The sequence below is a fragment of the Lepisosteus oculatus genome, chromosome 5 (assembly GCF_040954835.1).
Source record: "Lepisosteus oculatus isolate fLepOcu1 chromosome 5, fLepOcu1.hap2, whole genome shotgun sequence".
Classification (NCBI taxonomy): domain Eukaryota; kingdom Metazoa; phylum Chordata; class Actinopteri; order Semionotiformes; family Lepisosteidae; genus Lepisosteus; species Lepisosteus oculatus.
The window spans coordinates 46662771-46686457 of NC_090700.1; the positions used below are offsets into that span (position 1 = coordinate 46662771).

At 40.9% G+C, this 23687-nt stretch overlaps 1 protein-coding gene across 5 annotated transcripts in view; it reads left to right on the forward strand.

Annotated features, from left to right (window-relative positions):
* apba2b (amyloid beta (A4) precursor protein-binding, family A, member 2b) overlaps nucleotides 1–23687 on the forward strand; it is an 88430-nt gene that overhangs the window by 4774 nt on the left and 59969 nt on the right. For 3 of the 5 annotated variants that reach the window (XM_069190540.1, XM_069190543.1, XM_069190544.1), the window contains exon 2: nucleotides 20221–20265. The exons of the other annotated variants lie outside the window; for them this stretch is intronic. The gene's annotated coding sequence lies outside the window, so the exon portion shown is untranslated. The remainder of the gene's footprint in view (nucleotides 1–20220; nucleotides 20266–23687) is intronic. 5 annotated transcript variants of the gene reach the window in all.

Here is a 23687-nt window from a genome sequence, read left to right on the forward strand (position 1 = left end):
GAAACAGCTAAAAGAGCTGTATTATATTGCAGTTTAAAAAGAAAGCTCAGCTGATCATGCATGACCCCCCCCCACCCTCTTCATTCCCGTTTCCATCTGCTACCTTCAGAGAGGCGATGTAGAATGCCTGTGGCCAAGAAAAATGTTTCCAAGAAATCCTTTGTTTCCTGTGCAATCGGTAAATTAAACGCAGCTACGTGACTGTTCCCTGTCTGAACATAATGGATCAGTGTAATCATAGTGTCATTTGGGGTAGAGTGAGGGTTGTGCGTGTGTGCGTGCGCGTGTGTGTGTGTGTGTGTGTGTGTGTGTGTGTGTTGTTGTATGGGTAGGAGTATTGTTTGTTTTTAACATGTATTTATTCTTTTAAGTTGTGTTATTTGGTTTTTGTAGTTGTTTATAATGATGCCCATCATTCTGGGTGTTCAATAAGGTTATCTAAATAAATGCAGTAAGCCTAGTTTTAGTTCATAGCTTCTTTAGATGAGAATTGCCTGCGTGACGTTGGCCCTTATTGCATGATAATTCAGTCCCTTGGTCTTTTAGGGAGGGTGACTGGGTTGGCTTTTGAAAACTCCTAGACTACCACAGTAGAGTGTGTGGGTCCGCACGTGACCCTCTCATTCTTCAAAACAAGCAGATGTACCCATTAATGCTCAAGGGAAAAACAAGTTGTTATTAGAGCTCTTAGGTAACTGTTGAACCAAAGGGCACCATGGTTAAAAAACAGGCTGTTGAGATCTCAGTGGTGCTGATTTGTTCAGTATGAAAGTAAGAGTGTCATTATAAAGACTGCTGCATTTGCCCGCTAATGGAGCTCTAATAGGTAACTTCAAGATGATTCCTGAATGTTAGAAAAAGTCTGAGATGGAGAAAATGAGAGATTTGTGCCTTTTGTGTTTGAGAAAATTAACTGAATTCAATCCATTAGGGTTGTTTTCTAGTTTCTGTAGGTTTTTAAATCATCAGTGTTCACTGTATACACATTTGTTGTAGTTATTCTTACTGCATGTCACCTTCAGCAGGAATTCCACTTGTCTTGATGTTTTCTATACTGCCTATTAGTCCTGTTTATCCAGAAATCATATTTAGCATGAGACATTATTTATCCCCGTCTAATCACAGTCTTCTGCTATCTCTTTGAAATTTGCATAGGGCATTTAGATAAAAGTGTGCCAGAGCTATAACGAGATCTTTAAGAGAAATACAGGCAGTAGCTTTTTGCAGTTTATATGCAAATAAAACAAACATATTAAAGTGACATTTAGCAGCAATGAGCTAATCTTCAAAATGCTGTGCGTCTTAAGTAATTCTAAATTAATCAAGAGGTTCTGCTCAAGTGCAAAAATAACATTTATTATTTTATTAAATAATATTTTAGCCATTTTACATTAAAATATTAAAATGTTAGAAAGAGTCATTGACATCTGCAGCAGAGTAATTTTGGGTGGAAGGGATTTAATTTGTTTTAGATTGACTGCAGTTAAACCAATTTTTGTCTTCCTCCCTGGAAAGCATTTTTTTCCTGTTTTAGGAGTCTTATATAAAGGAGCAAGAAACTGCTTGTCCTGCAGTATAAAAAGCAACAGCAATTTTGGTGCATTCCTGGGCAATAGAAAAGCCTGCTTAATACTGATTCTAAGACCATTCCATAGGAAGACCTCATTATTTAAATTTGATACCAACGATTTGTGTGTTTGAGTAATTTTACAAATGCTGAGTACATAAATGTAGTCTACTTTAATACGTTATGAGGAGCAGAAAATATTGGTTTTGTGGATGTGAATGTGCAGAATGATGATTCTGTGTGCCTTGTGTAAAAGCCTGTGGGAAGAACATGTTGCCTTCTGTGCCTTTTGCTCATTTAATCATTTTAATCATTGCTTGCTGTCTTATTTGCAGAGATCACTTGGGATTCTTTTTTTCATTTGCACCTTATAATGACATTTTCTAAATGCATTGTTTTTTTTTCTTTTTGTAAATCGGTGTAGTTGTTCACGACAGTTTCCCTGTAATGTGTACCACCCACAATTCCATCCGCCCTTTATCAGAAAGTGGCCAGGTGTCCTGCCTCTATCAGGGACCCAGCATATGGCACAAGGTGAGACCACAAGCACAAACACTCACGGGGACATTTTGACAATTTGGTGATGCCACATAACCCAGGCAGCACGTGTTTAGGAAGTACAAGGCAACTGGAACACCTGGAAAAACCTCATGTGCACATTGGGAGAACATTCAAACTCCAGATGTACAGCATCATAGCCAGGAGCTGGACCCAAGAGCTGTGAGGCAGCTGCCACAACACTGTCACCTCAATCCCATGCTTTTCAAAGCTGATAAAGAAAATCAATTTAATCTCTGTTTGTTTTCTTTTTCCTTTTGTAGTCTTGCCTCTTCAGAACAGGTTTCCTTCTGTCCTTCAGAAGGCCGTGTGCTTTTGTTCTGCCGCTAAGTGAATGAAGTTTATGAAAAGAAGTTCTTTGTGGAACCATATGACAGAAATACAAAATAATGCACTACCCCAAAAGTATTTTCTTTCTGATTCTATTCATGGATATGGCATGCAGTTTTATTTATCTTGCACGAGTAAACTGTAAAACACCTGTTCTTGTGTTTTTCTTTGGCACCCGTTTTGTTTTTAAAATGAAACCTCAAAGAAACAGCTTGTCAGGACATTAGAAAGCACTAATGAAACTTGTCAGCTGTAATTATACCCTGTCAGGAAGATCTGCTTATTTCTTTCATTGTCTTCATGCCTCTTTTTGGGGATTTCTAGTCAGGGTGTTGCTGAGGCAAGTACAGGCTGTGCTTTTACCAAGGGCCTTGGTGTCATTTGAAGGGGCCAGAAAAAATCAGTTTTGCTTCATAACTAACCAGATGTCATTGTTGAAACTGTGTATTCTTGCACAGGGGTTGAATTTGTGTGGGAAAATGCCATTGGATTTCAAATCCAGTGCCTTAGTCTCTCACCCATCATAGCTGTGATAGCTCACGGCCCGAATGTTCTGGCTAAAATTAATTAATCAGATTTCCTTAATTTTTGTGGTGGATTTTCTCAAGGTATCTGTTTCGCAGGATTAAGGTTTGAGTTTAGGTAAGGGACAGGGATTAGAGTCAGCTTCATGAGTATTGGAGGTTGTTAAATGGAGCATTTTTCAACATAAAAACTACAGCATTTAATGTTTTAAAATGATTGTGAATGTGACAGCTTGCTTTCCTGATGTCACATGGGAAACATTTTTTTGAAAGTGGAGCCTTATTAAAGTGTATTTCATATGCTAAACACAAGTGGAAACCTACTGGTACTGTGTACTGCCTCAGTGTAGTCCTCAAGTTAGTAGCTGTACAGTCTATTAAAAGCATCAGTGATGCAAAATGTTCACTTTTAAGGATTTATTGACAGCAGCAAAATTTGCCTCAAAGTATCTAAAATGTTTCTAAATATATCTTTGTTTAAAGAGGTATTGCATTTATGTAGTCAAGGGGATTGTAATGTTAATGTGATCTTGTCAGTGCTGGTCTAAAACCTCAGGGTCATTGAGATTTCAGACTTTCTTAGTGGGACGTATGATTAGAGCCTTTATTGTATAAAACAATTCTCTGGGTCCTGGATGTTGTAAGTATACCAGATGGGACGATTATTAGCACAGCCTCTTAGAAGTGAGACAAACTCCTGTTCTCACGAGCAAATAGGATGCAGCAGAGAGTGCTGTTTTCCTGCACATCCCTTTCATGTACAGTACTATAGCTTGGTTGCTTTTAAACCCCTTATGATTTGATTAACTTGTAAACATGCATAAAGCATAGCTACAACGGCTTGTATCATTTTAAAAGCAGCAGCCTGCTTTCACTGTAGCTTATAAACCTGTGGCCGAGATTTCTGAGAACTCACAGAACATGGTATCAGTGGGCTCCCTGCTGTCAGGAACAAACAGGGTTTCTGGTTATGAAGAGGCTGGAGCGGAACTGGTGCAGCTCTAGACCACGCAAGGTCATTGTGCGAGGTATATATAGCCCTGTTCCTTTTTTTTTCTTTAAAGCATGTGGAAGCTCAGAACTGTCTCTGAATCTAGAATCCAGTGATTGGGTTACCTGGACGATTGTGCTAACCATTACAATCATAGCCCTAACCTTCCATTCACAGTGGAAATCTTTTTTTCCCCCTGAGTTGATGGCTCATTTCTAAAAGGGTATATTTCAGGCGTCTGGTAAATTCATCTTCGTGCCCTGTTCTGTGCTTATTGTTGAACCCTTCTTTTCATAAGCACTCCACAGTGCTTGGCGTGGTTCTCAAGAATTCCTGTGGTGTTTCTGTAGAAGAACCTTGAAATATGGCTTTCATCCGCGGGAAGAAGCTCTTTTGATCTGTGCTATTTCCAGAACCTGGCACAGTTTGTGATTCACTCCCACATCGCATGCAGGTCTTGCAGAGTATTCTTCACGATTCCCTTTCATTTGTGTGAAATTAACAAGTGTATCCTCCCTGCAACTGATTAAAGAGAATCAGAATCAGATTCCAGTTTTCTCTTTCGCTCACAATGAAATCAAACCTTGAATTAGGCTGTTTGATGGCTGTGTGAGTGAAGTGTGAGTTTCATAGGGATACATTTAATTTTGGCTCTTGAAATTCGTATTTCAAGTGCCTGCCAGAGGCAGGTGATTTGTATGTGTTAGTTACCTTCTTAATATCCTGTTTTTTAAATATCCTGCTAGGTTGAAGGCAGAGTCCTTGCTTCAAGCCACAAGGAGAGGCTCCGATTCCCCTTGGATCTGTTATCTGCTCTGCATGACTCATGGCTGTGGGGTAAAGCCCTCCTTTTACTACTCCCAGAATGACGCTGGGAAGGGCCTTTTCCTCTTGCTGAGCTGTACAAAGAAAGTGAGATCATGACCACTCCCTTTTTCCTCTGTAAGAGACTGTTTTAATCGTATACACCCCCCTCCCCCAAAATGGATGTCAAGGTCAGTGTCGTCCTGGAATGGATGTACCCTGTAATACTTTGAATTATCTTGGAGAGTATACACACTACAGGCCTGGTTGGGGTCTTAAATTAAAGAGAACACCTTGGCCATCCTGTCTGAACCTTTGGCTTTTTAACATGTCTTAACCCAGTACACACACTAGAAATAAATAAGAGGAACAAAACAGGAATAAAAACAAGCACATTTTATTGTCTTTCTTCAAAAGGCAATATCTCAAGTTGAGGCACACCTAGGATGTAGATTTGGCTGTCAGATTATAGCTCACTCTTGCAAGCAAGGAGGACATTTCAGTGTGGGTCAAATGGTGAAAGCAGTAGGTGACCTTAGAGATGCAGTTATTGCTTGAAACGGCCCCTCACTATGTGTGAACCAGGCTTTTAAAAAGCCTTGCTGAATTTCAAAGAGTCTTTATCAGGGGCCTTAAAGCAAGAACAGCTCTTCTTGCCACCATTTTCCACTGTAGCCACATAATTTGCTTGTTATTCCTGGAGTTATCTTCCAATATGTCCTTGTAATTTACGCAGAACGAGAATTTTATTGAATTTTCTAAGCCTTAAGTAACTTAAATTCTGCTAGCAGTGATCTGTGGGCTGTGTTTCATTCAGCGTCTATGAAGTGATAGCCAAACGTTATTTCAAATCCATGTGCATTAGCATTTAAATGAAGTAGCTCTATTTCTGTGAGTTTGGTCCATTGTCTACTTCTGAATGAGTTGGGCTAAAAAGTATCCAAATCCTTTACGAGTGAAAAAGAATTTCAGCCGAGCCTGCATAAATTATGAATTGTGGAAAGAAAGCAGTGCAGAGTGCATACAAGAAAGCTAGTTTTAATATTAGAGCATATTGCTTAATTCTTAAATTGAAGTCAGTGTACAGTAAAAAGACCAGAATAATTAGCTGGAAACTGGGCTTATTTAGTCTGCTGTGATTCACATCAATTAGTGTAGCTTCACCAGGTAAAACTGGCATTGTAAGTGTTGAAATAGATTCAGGTCAGTAAAACCATACTGAATGAAACCATGTCTGTATGCTGATTTTAATCATTCATAGCACAATGTTTATATTTTTCGTCAGCCAAGGAGAATTTCACATTTATCTTTCTCTTTTATTTCATATTTCCCAGTCTTAGTCCATTGGTTTGAGAGCAGCTTCTCAAGTGGTTTGCCGGGATAGCTGGACAACAGGATGTTAATGTCAGTCTTGGGGCCATATATATTATCATGAACTAAATGTGACACTCCTAGCAGTGGCTAATGATTACCCTTTGCAGATCAACAATAGTATCCATCTGAGCAGGTGATGAATTCAGAGACTGGCGGGAGGTCTCTTTATTGAAAAACCTCCCCAGATGAATAGATTTGATGGTGCATGCTGGGAAACCTGCTAAAAAGCAACAGGCCTATTACAAAAACCCCATTTAGTGAAACCTGTGATGACAATGATAATTAACTGTAGAACTGCTGCTCTTATATCATGATGCATTTTAACAATTAGTACTCTGAATATTAATTGCTTGCATTAGTCACTGTAGCCTGTCCTAAATCACTTATAACTGTCAAGGTTACAGTAGGATATAGATACTTTTAGGCATAGAAACTCTTATATTGCACAAGGTACTGGACAAATATAAATAATTTTCCCTTCATGTGACATCAAAAATATGGAGTGTTCCTTCAGACATCTGTATCTGGAGAAAATGATTTGGATGTAAGTAAGTTGTATTCTTACACAGTGAAAATCTGCAGCATAGCACATTGTGATTTGTCCTGTTTTATGGGGAACTCACAAATGCATTTTTTGTTCAATTCAATGTCTGTTGTACACTTAGACTAGAGCTGGCCTTTTCCTGAAATGCATGGATGTCTCCAAGTGCAGTTTTAGCTCTGTGATCATGGGTTCAAGCCTACTCTTCATCCTCTGCATGCATTCAAGAGTTTCATAGCTAATTGGCTCACAGATGTGGAGTAGGCTATTCCAAATTGGGTTGGTATAACAAACATAAAAGGCGAATCCACTTTAAAAAAAATTATATTTTACTGTGAGTAACTCCGACCTCCATTTTCATCTTTACAGATATCAATATCACTACACAGTAGTTTCCATTGGAGATTTTCTCTGTTCCTCTGAGATATGCTGTAATTCATCATGCAAGCTGTATGATTTTAATACGCTACACACACTGGTCTACTACAGATATTTAGATTTTGCAGATGTGCAGAAAGCCGCCGTTGCAGTTCACAGTATCTTGCCAACTTTTATCAATTTGAAAATATTTGCTAATGGCTTCACAAAGTGGGAGAATGCGGTAACCATGTATTCTCAGTTTTAACGACCAGGTTTGCCACTGCTGTGCACAAGAAGTGAGGTAAATGAGAAAAACAGGACACTACAGAACTACATTTGTTTTAAAATCCAGGACGAAATGGTCTTTAAAGCAGTGCTCAAATTAAACCCACAGTTGCAGAAATCTCTCCTGTTTTTTGGTGGCTTTCTGGTTTGAGTGACAGGTTCTTGCCTTGGTCAATCTGGGTGCAATGCCCTTATTGTACCAGCAGGGTGTGCACTACAATCTATACTACACTACACTACAGCCTGAACCACTTTCACGGTGTATGGAGGTGAGTTACTGAGCTCATCAGTGACCTTGATGCATCTGTATTTACTGCTGTTCACGTAGACTGCATCATTCCAGCTCAGGAGATTCCAACTTCCTTTGTTCGGCACTGTTATGTCATTATCCCTTCTTACGGTACCAATTTATTCAGCAGCCTCTCATTAGCAAGTAGTGATCTATGAGAAATCATATGACATTAGCATTTAGATGAAGTTAAATCTTTCATTTGTACTGAACGGGTTGGCTACAGAGGACTTTCCTGGTTTGAAATGTTTTCCTGTCTCTGAAGAAAGGGGAAGCAGTTGTACTGATGAAACTCTGTTTCAGTTTAGTGTTAGCAATGTTTCTTTCCAGTTCCAGTTCAGGTCAAGATAAAACTGTGATGTAAGCCGAACATGACATCCTGTAGTTGTGATCTGTACCTGTGCTTTGCAGGCTCTTCTTCTGAACGTACATGAATTTGTATTCATCTGCTTTAATTCCAAAAGCCTGGGCCACAGCATGGTCATTGTTTGGATTCCTTTGAAGGTCCTACAGTGTTTGAAATGGATTATTGATGCATTTATTGTGATGAATAACTTCGAGTAATGACTAAAATACAGAATCATCGTACTTCCGAAATGAAGCTGAGGATTACAGAATCCGAAACCAAATTCATAAGTCTTCATGCCCAATACAATGCCACATATCTAGGAGTACTTCACTCAGATTGTTACTAAGTTTCAAATAGTCTATATTTCACTGCATTGATCACTGGTGTTTGTCAGCATATACAGTGGGTTCCAAGTGTAAAGCACAGGGCCTTTTCTTGATCAGATGATACTGTACATCTCATCCTAGAGAGGTGATAAATAGTATTATGTCTAACTTTTATGATCCTTTTCTGCTAGCACAACACAGGAGTGCCCAAGGTCATTGTTTTTTTCTTGACTGGATTGTGATGGTCAATATTGGCTTGGATGTGGTTTCTGGGAAAAATGCTTGGGTGTGGAATGGTCAGGATTGTCCCTTCTGTCTTACTCTTTTCTTACCAGTTCTTACAGACAAAAGCTGAAGAAGTCCTCACCTTTCCATTCATTTCAGGACCATATTGAATGGGAAAATACTGTAAATGCATTATTTGTTCTTGGGCCTGGAGGTCAAATATTGAGAGGTTTTTTGACAAGCTTCTCCAATGTTAATGTCTCCTCATGCACGGTTCAGACAGCAATTTCTGTTCTACCTTTTGTCCTTCCTTTGCAGTTATTTTAATTTATGTTTAAATTATTTGCTATGAATGGGTGGCACAGGGGCACGATGGTTAGTGCTGCATCGTCTAAGCTTTTGGGGTCCTGGGTATGATTCTGGAAGTGGGGAGCCTTCTATGTGTTCTTCCCAAGTTTGCATGGGTGTTCCATGTGGACTAATCTGACTTTAACCTTGGAGGCCCTCAGTCTGTTGTGAGCTGCCAAACACAGATGACTAGCATGACTTGCAGTATGACCCAGGCTCAAAGCTGTGATCATAGGGCTCAACCTGCGCTTGCACAAGCACCTTGACCGGGAAATCAGGGAAACCCACCTGTGAGAGATAGGGAAGGGGCGCCTCATCACAGTTGTGCTGAATAAGCGGTTGATCACAACCTTACAGCGAATGGCACTCAAATATACCAGTTCATGAAGACCCTTACAAGTGATGTCTGTTGGAACTATTGCAGTAAAATACACACCTAACACACTGCTTACTGACTGGCACTAAAGATCTAAGTGAAAGTTACTTAAATCCAGAAGTTAAACTATGCAGTATACTGTATTTGGCTTAATCTGGATAGGTCTGACTACAGGATCTTTATTGTTATATGAAGGGTCAGGCAACATCCAGTTTGCAAGGCCCATCCCCTGTTACTTAAAACCTCTTGAGCGAGTGGAGCTCAAATATACTTGTTGATTATGGCAATCGCCAATATTACTGTCTTTTTAAAGATTTTATTTTGAAGATCATGTGACCTGTGGCAGCAAGATGTCTTTGTCTAGACTGGAAGAGTACTGTCCTTTAAACTAAAACCCATCTAAAAATCTTTCAGCCTCCTTTTCCTGCTGCTGCTCTTCTTTCTTGGGTGTAGGGATAACACACTGTATTCTGACTCTTATCCCTGACTCGAGCTGGCTGGTTGTAAAAACTCCGTAGGCAGTGCTGCTTCTTCTAGATGTGCCTTGTCCCTTCAGCACAAATGGCACAATGCAGCCCGTGCACTCGTGTAACACTGAATGATCTTTTTTTTCCCCTTAGAAAATCTCTTCTTCTCCTGTTTTCCCGTTGCGATTGGAGATGAATGCCGATCAATCGTGAATAAGCAAATGGTTTTAATCAGCCCGACAGCTGGGAGTGAGCTCTGTGAGGTGGCTGGATGAGTTCCGAGATTAAATGAAAAGCAAACGTCCTGCATTTCAATGTTTTCCCCCTTCACTTTCTCTAAATGGGCGACGTGCTTTGAATTTTAATGCCTTGCGGGCTGTGGGAAGTAGCAACACTGCTGCCCCCCCCAGCTTTTTTTTCTAATGGAAAGAGGATATTGATTGGCTGTGGTTTCGGTCTACAAACAACAGATATTAAAGGCTGCTCAGAACCGGCTCGGCCTCAGATGAAATCTCATTTAGTTGGTATCTTTAAAAACCATCTCGCTCCGGCTATTTTTTTAAAGAATTACTATCAGTATGGGACCAGCAGTTCTGTGCTGTCTTACTGTACCACATTCCCATTCTGTCCCAAGTGCATTGCTTTAGAAATATGGAAAGGTTTCAGTGGAGTTACTAATTGAAAGCCAATGACTGTTCCAAGATTCGGTTAATTTATAGTGCTGGACGTTTATCTACAGAGTTATAAGTAGAAACAGCCCACACAGTGAATAAGTCTCAGCGTTCGATTAAAAAAAATGTTGTTTTGTTTTCACATTGGGCTGGACTTTCATGGTAAACTGTAAATGTGCACACCAACCAAACTCAGTGATCAATTGGAGATATCATGGACTGAACTGGGTGTTTTATTTTATGAAAAGAAAAGACCACACCTTTGAGACTTTCTAAAATGTGTGGGAGATGGGAAAGTCCAGACGTAAAATACAGTAAACTTTTCCAATCTGAGACAGCAGAGTTTTCTTGCCTCACAGGTACACCTCTGTAAAGCCCTTTTGGGGATCACTCTTGGTAAAAGAAGGTTGTTGTGGTGATGGAGTGTTTATAAAGTTCAGGGTGATTGTTCACAGCTGTCGGAATAAACTTTCCTTGCTCTTGAAATTCAGATGATCTTCCACTTTTCACTCAGACTTCAGCACCATGGATAGTTCTGAGGAGAAATGTTTTGTTAATAAAGTGTATGGGTGAAAAAAAGTAAACTGTGAAATCCTGATTAATCTTCAGTTTAGAGTTTTCACTTTGTAAAAAGGATAATAGTTCATCTATGAGTACATTTATATTCAGGTGAAACAAGTTACCTTGTTTAAATAACCCCAGGGTTAAAGGTAGGTTTGAATAGTGTTCAGGATTAGGGTTTTATTAAGATAATTAATCTACAGTAGAGGTGGATTATCATATTTGGGTTGCTGTTAACACCTTAATTAACCCCCAATCTAAACGTGATATAGGAATCAGAGTTGTGCATGAGTTAAATATGCAATGCTGTCCATAGCTGGGCAGTCCAGTCAGTTCTGCTTGCCTTGCCTTATCTTTGTCAAATCTGGCCTTAGACTGTTTAGTTTCTTTTAAAGCATCTCCCTTCATTATTCCCTCACTGGTCTACCCTTTCCAACGAGAATGTCAACTGTGCTTTAGGTTTTCAGTTACTGCATTGATCTTGTAAACAAAGTGCCGAACGGATATGTCTTTAAATTTGTGGAACATGCTTTTTACCGGATTTAAGAGATTTGGTGAAACTTTATCAAAGTTCAAGTGCTATGTTTTGTTTTTTGTGTTGCCACTTTTATGTGTCGAGAAGCCTTCCTCTTTTTCAAAAGAAGTAAAAACAAATGCGGTCCGTGTGAGAAATAGGCACAGTGGTTAGTTTTGCTTCGGACTTGTAGATGAACTGGGGCACGTTTTCCCATCCCTTGCTGCGGCAAAGGAAGTTCTGTATTTTAGATACCGCCATTCTGCTTTGTGTTCAGGAGAAGAAGAAGAACCAAAAAAAAAACCTTCAGAGGCACCTGAGCGTTTTCATGTGTAGCAGGGGGCCTACTTTTTAATCAGAACTGAAATTGATATCATCGGGTTCTGCGTCTAAGCGTGTCGCACAGCCAGGCAGCTCTAAAATGAAATCATGGTAATGCAGGAAGAGGTTTTTTAGCAGATGGAAAGAAGAATGCTCTGAAAGGAAGCAGGGGAGATACTGGAGGAGGCAGGGGGAAGCACTGTGAATTCTTTAATCCACTGTAGAAAGACTGTGGAATTCCCCTGATCCCGAGGAAGCGGGTACAGATTTACCAGAGTCAGCAGTACTTCCTAATGAAATTAAATATTCCTAGCCACCAGGGCTGCTTTCTGCTGATAAGCGGCATGCGGGGTCAAAACGTTCAGTCTGTACAGGCTGCTTGCATATAAACAATCAGAAAGGCCTTATGGGTGTTTGTAATTGATCATTCTGTAAAGTTTTTTTTTTCTCCTCTATTGAGTGGAATGAAATTTACCATTAAGTGGATCAGGCTGAATGACTGCTAGGGGCCCCGAAGGTGCAGGGAAAACAAAACTTGTTCAATAACAGTTTATACCGCCGACACCAAAGAAAGAGATGTCAAGAGATGTTTGTGCTCATCGCTTTGTGTATTATTACATACTGCATTAAAAAATAAGAGAAACAAACTGTGAAGAAGGACTCTGATGTGTTCGATCAGCAAATTACATAGAGGATGAATATCCACCTAGGGTTAGGGTTACAGTTTCTACCAAAGTTCAAAGGAAACAAAGCTTACCAAGTTCTTTAAACTGGCCAAAATAAGCATGTTTCAATAGTTTTATGGACACAACTGAAAAATTTTGGTAAAGTGTTTTGTGTAGTACTGCATAGCCTACTACCTACTGTAATGTCAATGAGAGAAAAAGTAAAAAAAATAAAAATGTCAAAGAAACTCAAAGGTTCCATTACAACATTAGTTCTCCTTGAACTAGAAACACATTCTTGTTGTTTACAGTCATCTAGCTTCAGTTATTCTCTAACCCTAACCCTAACCCCATACATATGAGTGCTGATAATTGGCTAGCGCTTGAGGTACACCTTAATTCATTGGGTGTGTTTGATCAGGAAATCATATAGAGGGGAAATATCAAGTTAGTAGAGTGTGACTTTGTGGTGATTTTGGAATGGGTGAAGCAAGATTTTTCAAGATTTGACATATTAAATATCCTGACATGGCAACATCATTCTTGTTATATTAACAAGAATACGGAAAAAAAGAGGTTCTGCCTAGGATAGGGTTAAAATTCTACTGTAGTTTAAAGGAAACAAAGCCTACCAAGTTCTTTAAATTGGCCAAAATAAGCATGTTTCAGTGTTTTTTTTAGTGCAGTGCAGTGTAGTGCTGCATAGCCTAATATCTTATGTCATTGACTGGCGAAGTGATCACCTAAAATGTCCAGGAAACATGAATTCTCCTTGAACTAAAAACACAAAATTTAGTTTTACAGTCAAAAACATTCAATGTGTGATATCTTGAAAATTATTGATTCACCCATTCCAAAATCACCTCGAAGTCACACTCTATTAACTTGATATTTCCCCTCTATATGATTTGCTGATCGAATACATCCATTGAAGGTGTAGCTTAACCAAGTTTTCTGCTCTCATAAAGTATGTATGGGGTTAGGGTTAGGGTTAGAAAACCACTGACACCAGATGATTGTAAACAACGTGAATGCGTTGAGGAGAAGCATTGAGTTTCTTTGACATTTTTAGTGTTTTACTTTTCTTGTCATTGACTTTAGTTATTAGGCTATGCAGTAATTTTTTGCAAAATGTTTCATTTTTGTTCATAAAAGCATTGAAACACGCTTTTTTTGAGCAATTAAAAGAATTTGATAGAAATTTTAACCCTAACCCTAGGTAGACCCCATTTGGTCCCCTATTTGGTCCCCTATTCTCACTATTATAACAATTGATAAAAAAAAGCGTTTTTCTCCTTTAACTAAAAACACTTTCTCGTTTTCAGAAAACGTCACTGACAAGCTGTTCATTTGCTGTACGTCCTATCAGTGCATCTGTAGCGAATGTAATGAAACGTAGCTGCCAGTTATCTAAAGGTTGTTTTGAATTGCAGTATTGGCACTGTTCTATTCATAGAGACTTCCATCGATCCACACTTTTATCGAACACAGGAATAATTACATAAAACACTTTTTTTTTAAATATTACAATTGACTTGACCTTTCTCACACCCCAATATGTACAATAAATGGTGCTGTCTAATTGCCATTGAGTTGGCATAGTCAAGGGAGTGAGATCGCCTACAGTGAAGGAAGAAATGAGGTAGCATTTAAGCTTAATTTCACCAAAAGAGTACTGCAGCAGTATTCTGTAACTGTAATTGCACCAGATAGAACTGTGGAATAACAATTGAGCAGTCTGAGCTGTTTCAATAAATTCCAGTGCTAAGATTATTGTTCTCAATTTGGTTTCAAGTGAAACAGGCTCTTGCATTACAATCTGCAAATAATAAAAAGTAATTTGCAAGTTTCATTAAACAGATAATGACTTTAAAATAATGGAGGCAATAGCTCACTGTTTGTCACCCTTGATTTATTTTCATTTAATAAAACAGATTTTGTGGGTAGGATATAACTCTTTGAATGGTTGCTCTTGACAATACCTGATCAGAAGTATATCTCTTGTTATCTCGTTTATCAAACTGTTTCTGCTGGTGTGAAAGGTATCTAGATATTGCTCATTTGTTTAAGTTGAGCTGGCAGTAGCTCCTGTTTCTGGTCCGGCTAGCTGCGTTTGAGAACCAGATTTTTCTAATGCCGTGTGCCTTACACTGACTGTGGAACTGACAGTCCTAGGTGTTCTTGAATCAGGTGTTTAAATCCAGGTTTTACCATGTCTGCGCTACACACAGAATGCTTGCATAGTCAATGTGCCCTAAGGCCTTTGTGTTTTTAGAGTGGGGTAGTCTGTGTTTGGGGTAACCACTAAATACCTTAGGAGTGAATGGGCGCTAGATTTTGTTTTTTAATAATTTATGGTGGTTTTGAAGAATTGCACTGTGGCACTGTTTTGTAATTTCAGGGAATACGTTCATGTTGATGTGCAAACTGGTTTGTTGATCCTAATAGCCAGTAGCTGATTGGCACGCCTGTGATCAATAGTTGAACAGGGCAGATAATGATGCAATTAAGCTGCATCCTCTGCCTTTTCAGAGACATGATATGCATATGAATGACAATACATGTACATATTTGGAAACATTATTTGCAACAATTACTGCTCTCTTTTTTTCTCCCCAATGTTTTCTGTTCATAGATTACAGAGATAAACTATCTTTACAGCTACTTCAATCAAAGTCGTTTCAGCCTGTGTGTTACACAAAGGTAAAATTCCAGTGGCTTCCTCTTCCTGCCCACCTGTCTGAGGGCTGTGGTTATTTAGGTGCAGTGAGAGGGGGGGAGGGGGTCTGCGCATTGTGACCTTTCACCTCCCGGTCCGTGCAGCCTCTGGAGCGGTGCAGCTTTCTGCGCTCCTGTTGGAGCGATGGCTCGGATTATTTAAGACTAAAGTGGTTTGGCGCAGGGGTAAGAACGTTTTTTTTCAGCATCATTTCCAATCGCTATGCAACAGATTTGCATTTATGCACCTGCCTACTCTTATGTCCTCCTGCACTTGCTGGTCTGTTTCTCTCCACGGCTGTCTGCTTATTAGCAGGCATCTGGAATGAGGAGCTGAGGAGCACGATGGGCTGTGGAGTTTCTTCCACTGCTGCCCAGTGTCAGCCCATCGTGACATTGCCTGCAGCGAGCTTGCAATCCTTGACACACACCGTGCATGGGGAAAGCAGCTATATTGTCCCAGTGGTGGTGTGGGTGAATGGCAGCTATAGGGCAGGTTTGTTCCATTAGCAGGAGCACAGGAGTTGGGGCTGTTTAAAGGCATCGAGGTCCCAGTCAAGGCAGCAGGTAGCCTGGCCCTGTTCATCACCCGAGAGAACTATTACCTCAGAGATCTGTGGAGAGAAGGGAGGGAGGAAGCAGAAAATCTGTGGGAAATAGAGGGCATAGGTCAATATCTCAAGAAACTGTGAGAAATATTATCATTTTTAACTAAGAATGTGATTTGCACCAGAAAAAAAAGAAATTGTTGCTATGTAACTGGTACCGTGTCAAAATGTAATGAGATGTGATCATATATACTGTTTTAAGTATGTATATTAATGTAAAGCTTTCTAATTTGTGATGTACTGAATTTTTTTTTGTGAAAAGAAAATAAAGTTCTTAAAAATCGAAATCAAGCCTCAACCGCCATCTTCATGGCTTTCCAGTTAAACTCACTGCAATAGGCAAAAAGGCTGATTTGTGGTTAAGAAAATGATTACCGGCTCATCAGGAAAAATCTTGGCCTGAAATGAATAATGCAAACGATGCATTTGTATCTCTTCAGGCGCAACTGTAATTAAAATTTACAAGAGAAGTTATTTTTTTTGTCAGCTACCTGTAATCTTGTACACCATGTTCAGGAAGGATATTGACAAAAATGCTGCATCAGCTTGTTCCTGAGGCGAGCTTTCTTATCTGCAGCAGTGGAGTCACTGGAAATAATCAATTTGTTATACTGTATAGCTTTTTGTGAGGACTGAGGTTTGTGCATCAAGGAAAAAAAAAAACTTTTCTTGAGGATTGATCCTGTTAAGCAGGGAAGAATTGGTCTAAAGTATTTGCATTTTAAATTGAATCTAACTGTGTTTCCTGTGTGGGGAGGCCTCAGTGAAGTTGAGTGATAATATTTAGGGTGAGATCCCAAAGTTCAGTGACTGCATGCTGGCTGGGGCGATGCAGTTTAGGGTGCAAAAGGCTGCAAACTATGATTTCTGCTCATTTGTACTGCACTTTGCCTCAGAGAGGCTCCCTAGCGGAAACTGCACCTTTCTCTGTCCTCTAGCTTTCTTTCTCAAAAGCATGGATACGAGTTGCTGCTGCAGCTTCTGATTTCTCTAAGAGGCTACCTGCTTCATGCTACGTGAAGCACAGATAAAACCTTTGACCTTGTCTCCGGAAGAAGAGAGGGACAGGCCTGAGTTTCCTTCTTCCATTTTTACTGTAAACCTGTTCTCTGAGTGTCCCTTTCTTTTTCCTCTTGAGATTTCTCTCCATGAAGGTTTGTGTACATGTTATTCCCCACTACGGAGCAGATATCATTTTTTATTGTTTTCTACTGCAGAGATCATGATTATCCTGTGGTATTCTGCTCTGGAGAGCCAGTCCAAGAATCAAAGCTTTTCACCCTCTCCCATTGACTGCATAAGATGTAGTCTTTTCTTTTATCATGTTTCAAGGGGGGCTTTAAAATCCAGATTACCTGATGTCTTTATCTTTAGATTTTGGCTTCATTTTTGTGTTCTCAGTTGTGCACCACAGGCTGGCCCAGGCTGCCCAATCAGACGTCCACACACCCACAGCCCAGAGTTACAGTAACACTGCTCATCGCTGTCCTTCTCCCTGATGGCTCTTGATTAGCCAGTTAACACACAGTAATGATGGCTTCCCCAGCAAACCTGTCACCCTGCCATTGTCCCACTGTCAGCCGCTTGGAACCACAAGAAAACAGGAGTCATGACATGCTTTTCCAACAGGCTGTTATTCTTCTACTTCTGTTTTTCATTCTTCCTCTCTGCGATCATTGTTAACAATTGTTTCCAAAATGCATACGGGCTTTGGGAGTTATTTAGATGGCTTTGAAATCCAGACTGAAGAAATGTGCACACATTTTGTAGAGGTCAGGGTAGACAATGACATTGACATGAGACTCAGGACAAGACCGTTCTCGCCACTTTCTCCGATCCAGCAGCACAAATACAGCATCAAAGCTGTAATTTCTACAAGAATAGTGCTGGTTTTGTAGTTAGACAAAAATATGGAAAATGTTGTGATTGTCCTGCTCTCATATTGGCACAGCTGCCTTAGTAACGGAACTATATGATCCTTACCAGAATATACTACAAACAATCCACTCCTGTCATCAATATCACGGTACATGTGTTCAAAAGAAAAGTTAAAACTGCTGTAAACTTTGCGACGTAAGATCGCCATGATAAAGGTATTGGTTTCCAGTCATTTTACTTTGTAATAATAATAATAATTGCTTACACTTATATAGCGCTTTTCTGGACACTCAAAGCGCTTTACAGGTAATGGGGATCCCCTCCACCACCACCAATGTGCAGCCCCACCTGGATGATGCGACGGCAGCCATAGTGAACCAGTACTCTCACCACACACCAGCTATCAGTGGGGAGGAGAGCAGAGTGATGAAGCCAGTTGTTAGGATTGTTAGGAGGCCATGATTGATAAAGGCCGATGGGAAATTTGGCCAAGACGCCGGGGTACACCCCTACTCTTTTCAAGAAATGCCCTGGGATTTTTAATGACCACAGAGAGTCAGGACCTCGGTTTTACATCTCATCCAAAGGACGGCGGCTGTTTACAGTATAGTGTCCCTGTCACTACACTGGGGCATTAGGACCCACATGAGCCGCAGGGTGAGCGCCCCCTGCTGGCCCCACTAACAACTAGCAACCTTAGTTTTTCCCAGGAGGTCTCCCATCCAGGTACTGACCAGGCTCACACCTGCTTAGCTTCAGTGGGTTGCCAGTTGTGAGTTGCAGGGTGATATGGCTGCTGGCTAACTGCTTACAGTACTTATCCCCATGGTAAATCCATGGGTAATTCAGATACAGTGCATGTGTTGTGCTGTTGTGGTGTGTTTAACACAGGCAGTTGAAGCTTGTGGGGTTTAGTGTGAATAGAGAGGATGTAGTGCTAAAGCTGGACTTGGCTGGTTCTGCTATCTCCTGCAGCTTTGCAACCGGGACACTCCTTTGTTAACATTGGGCTAACCCAGTCCACCCTATACTGAAGACCAACCAATGGAAACAAGATCCCCTCAGACGGACTCTCAAATGCACCCACACACGGCCACAGAGCACAGCACCAGCAGCTCGCCCACATTGTGCTGATGGAAGGGGGGTCAGGGAGCTGCACTGTACAGGTACAGGAGAGTCAGTAGCCACTCTGTCCTGAAGTACTGAAGCTAGACTCACCCCGTCCTCAGTGGATCACAATTCTCCATTATACTCAACGCAAAGCAACATGAGAGGTCACAGCAAATGGTACAGATAATGAGCCCGTTTCCATTTGCTTGACTTGTTCATTACAAGAGAATATGTGTTTGCTTCACTGCTCTGGAGCTGAAGTTATCTGTAGGTTAAACACATGTCTGGAGGCAAAGTCAAGTGTCACTTGGATGGTTTTTCTTCTCTAAGTGTATTGATGCTCAAGGGCAGGGAATAGAGCACCAGGGGAATGACTCAGAAATCTGGTTTCATGTGCTGTGCACTGTGCATCTTTGCACTTTGCTCACTAACAGACCACAGAACAATTTTAAGGATATGATTTTTCAGGTTCTTTCCTTAAATACTGGAGTTCTTCCAGTGCCGCGAAGATGGGTTGTGATGTGTCACTCTTTGCATGAAGAGAAAAGAGCAGAATTGAAACATAACTGGCGATCAGTCAACAGGAAGTGTTTTTTGTGCTAAAGACGTATCTGTTCGCAAAAGGAATCTAGTCTACCTCACCACGTCCCAACCCTGTGTCATTATTGCAAGCTGTCTGGGCTAATCACTCCAGCAGGTCTCTTCATTAGGTGCTTATCTCTCAGCAAACATCTGTACGATTAACAAGGGCGTCCTGGAGCCAGTGCAGTGGGTAAGTGGCACCTCCTGTAGAAATTCATTATCGAGGTCGCTCTCCTGCTGTCACCCTCAGATGGGCCGGCCCTCCTCTACTGGGACACCCCATGGGCCAAGTGCCCTTATTACCCCAGTCGCAACTTCCCAGGGGCTGTACACACTGCGGAATGAATAACTTTCCATGCAAAACAGGCTCATTAATGATGAAGCATCTTAGCAATACTGTGACTAATGATTTTATATTCATGACGCCCCTAGATTTGCTACACTTGTGCATGAGGTTATAACTGACATACTGTACTGTACAGTTTTATTTTTATTCTTGTGGGCTGCTGTCCCCAGAGTTTCAGGCCGTAATGTGTCTGAAGAAGCCTGCACAGCCAGTCAGCATTCTGTTTGCTTTGTTTAGTTTTGATTTCATCCATAATGGTTTTTAGGAACTGGGCAGGGTTGTGTGATACAGGTAGGATGCCGTAAACAAATGTGTTTTGCTGGGGAATCAGTTTTGATGTAGTTCATTATATATAATAAATATTAACTTGCAAATCTGATCAGTACGTGCTCAGGTTTGACATATTTAAGGAGAAAAGCAAGAATATATTGTGATGCTGTACTGTGTTCTGAACTATCCTTCAGCTCATAGACCACATTAAATAGAAATTCCTCTTCATAATTTTTAAAGACTTATTTGACTTTTTTTCCAGGGGGCATTTCAAGAAGAATCTGAAGCCTGCATACCACAGCTTTTGGTAAGAAAAGCTCCATCTGCAAATTTTTGCTCATTGAAATTGTGAAGACAAACTTGCCCAGCAGTGAGGAATTTCAGATGTCGGCCCATCTAGAATGATGGGTGACCTTTGGTTTTTCCAAATGAGATATCCGTCACCGGTGCTCATTGATGACTTTAATTGAAGAATCTTTTTTAGATATTTGTTAGAAGCTGTTGATGCTCTCAGTCCTCAGTTTCCAAAACACCCTCTACTTCAACCCCCATGACCGGGAACGGTGTAGGTCAGAACAGGACAGGTTATAGAGGCTGTTGAAGCTCCATGTTGGAACAGTTCTCTGTAACTGTATGCAGTCGTGCAGTGATGATTGTATTAAAAGTAAGTGTGGGTGTTGTGGCTGGTCATGGCAGTGAAGTGGCCTAATGTTGATATGTGGGTGTGTCAAACACCTCCTGGACTCCTGAGCTGAAATATTTTTATTTTTCTTACATCGTGACCTTGTATGATAGCTATTCAAAGGACCCTTTTGGCTTCGCCCATGATGACCTGCATACTGAAGTATACCCTCTCTGAAAGGACAGCTGTCTTGGGTTTGTTATAAGTCTGTCGCCAGACAAATGTTCTGGTCTTTTGTGATATTACAGGCTTGTATGAGGAAGACATTTTTCTCTTTTTATCCCTAATAAACTTTGCATTTTGTAACCTGTCTGCTGTAATTCGCTTAAGAATGTTTTAGTTTCTTTTTCAAACAGCAAGCCTCAGAGCTTGCTGTTCCATATCAGTGATGAATGAGTACCTACTGTAGAGTCCTTGGATTTTGTTCTGCGACGCAAATTATAGGCTGTGTGCTAAAGAACAGAGAGCCTGGGGTTTGTGTTGTAATGATATGAGGTATCACATTGCTTGCCGTCAGTTGGAAAAAAAAATTGATTCTAGTTGTCTTTTTAAAGGTGGTGGAGGGTGGGAGGTGGGCATTTGTGTGCATTTCTGTATGAGGCAGCACCCACAGAAAGGCAAGTCCACCGGGGTGTGTAATAATGGTTATCTGGCAGAAGAGTAATAGGACACTATAACAGCGAGGGGGGTGAACAGAGGGTACTATTCGGGGGTCCTCCTGAACCCCCCGCGGACTCTGAACCCTGAACGAGAAGCTGCGAGGCAGACCTGCAGTGCCGGTGTTGACTGGGGAAGAAAGTCTCCTTCTGAGAGCCGGCGTGCGCCAGAGAGGAGCTGTTACTAGGCTGCAGCGGGATGACTGGAGCTGTAACGAGCGCCGGTCCAGCGCGGAGGCCTTGACTGGGGGAGCCTGTTGGGGACCGGAGATGCAAGTCTCGGGGTCGTGGCAAGTGCACGTGCTTCTTAGCGCCCCAGCTGACGAGCATCTGCGCAAAGCCCTGCCGTCTTTTCTGACGTGCGCAATTAAAAATGAATCATGTGGGATTTTTTAGGTCTGGGGCCAACACTTAAAAGTGTTAGAAACGGGAGCCAGGATCAATACTGGTCGGATGAAAGAAGCATTAATTTTTCTCTTTCAAGTTGCATTTAATAATTTCAGTGGTACGGGGATGAAATTTCAGCCAAAATTCCGCCGATCTTAACGAAAAATACAAGTGGGTTTTATAGGCTCAAGTGGGGAGAGGAGCTAATGTCGCAAAAAACCTGATCCCTGGGGAACGGGGTCTGGTTTTTCTTTTTATCATGGCGGCAAGTACAAGCTCAGGAATGAAGGAATGAAAGAATGCTCTGGGCTAGTCAAATTCAGAGTTTTATTTACACTGAAATGCAGCAGTTTTGAAAATGCGAATGCTGTACGGACGTGCGGAAGAGAAGTACAGCAGAGGTGAAAGAGAACGGTGTATGATTTCAGATTAAAGCGGCACGGCCCATGTCCCCCAGGAATGCGCCCAGTGGCATCGCTGTTAAGATAAAATAGATAATCTAGTAAACCTGTTTCTGCCGTTTTAGTCTTCCATTCAAACACAGCGTTAATGCCCAGAACACTTTGCAGATTGATAGTGTTAGTAAGGTTTTGTCAGGAGTGATTTCCGTTCAGAACTGTAGGTCACTGGCTTTGCATCCAGTTCAGTGAAAAACTGAAGGATAAGTCATTTTGTAATTGATGTTGTGTTTTTCCAGACATCTGCTCTACTGACTACTTGAAGGGTATTTAGTTTGGAGCTGTGGAGACAAATCTAAGGGATGCTTCACTTCATACACTCAAGATTAAATGTAAGACCATAAATATAATAATCCTCCAGAACTCTCATAAATTTCCCATCTGTTTTACTGTACAAATGTGCTTTTGTTCATAACACGCATCTTATTTTACATTGAGTGGGCTGCTGAGTGAGTTTGGGTGCCTTGATTATTTTTTTGTCAGCTTAATGAGACTTTTGTTGTTATACAGTAGATGGATTAGTCATTCCTTGACTTTCCTGAATTTCTAGAACTGCTTGCATTGGAATTTTGCTTTCTTTAAAGATGAATTAACAGAGAGATGTTGGATTTTTTTCTCGAAGGGAGGGTTTAACTGGTGGTAATTTATAAAATAGATAGGAAGATAGATAAGTCCCTACCACCCTGTGTAACCACTGTGACAGCTTTATATGGAATTTTAAAAAAGCACTTTGGTGGTGGAAACTTTTTGTAAACTCCCATCCAGCCATTTTCTAACTTCCCCATCCAATCAGGGTCATGGTTGAGCCGGAGCCTCTCCCAGAAAGCAACAGGCACGAGGCGGGGTACCCCCGGATGGAATGCCAGGAAATCCCAGGACAAACACAGACAAAAACACACTCCCTCACACCAGGGACAGTGCTTCCAGAAGTCAATCAACCTACCAGTGTGTTCTTGGACTGAGGGAGGAAACCGGAGCACCTGGGGAGAACTCGTGAACCCCGAGAACATTCAAACTCCACACAGAGAGCACCCCTGTCTGGAATTGAACCAAGGGCCCCAGCGCTGTGAGGCAGCACTGCTGACCACTGTGCCGCCATGCTGTCCGTTTGTCAGAACAGAAATGAAAAATGAAAAACAATGCCGGGAATGTAAGGAAAATGAACTGATAAAAGACGCACAAACGCATGACTTTTCTGAATCAGAAAGCCTTTCAACACCATGTTGGAGCCACATCAGGAGGTCAACAAGGGAGATGGGTACAGTTGACAAACACACCTCAGGAATCTTCTCTGCCACTGAAATAAAAATATATAATTTGAAAGAGGCAACAAAACAGGTAACAGGTTACAAAAAAATAGCCAATGTGCTTTTGAAATATAATATACTTGAGCCTCTCTGTCAAAGTTAAACTGGTATTCTGGGCACTGACAATATTCTACAAGTGATCCATAATATTGAAAAAGAACAAATGTAATTAACACATCAATAACAGATAGATGGACTGTGGTGGCACTATAAGCAATGGAAGCATAAGATATTCTCTA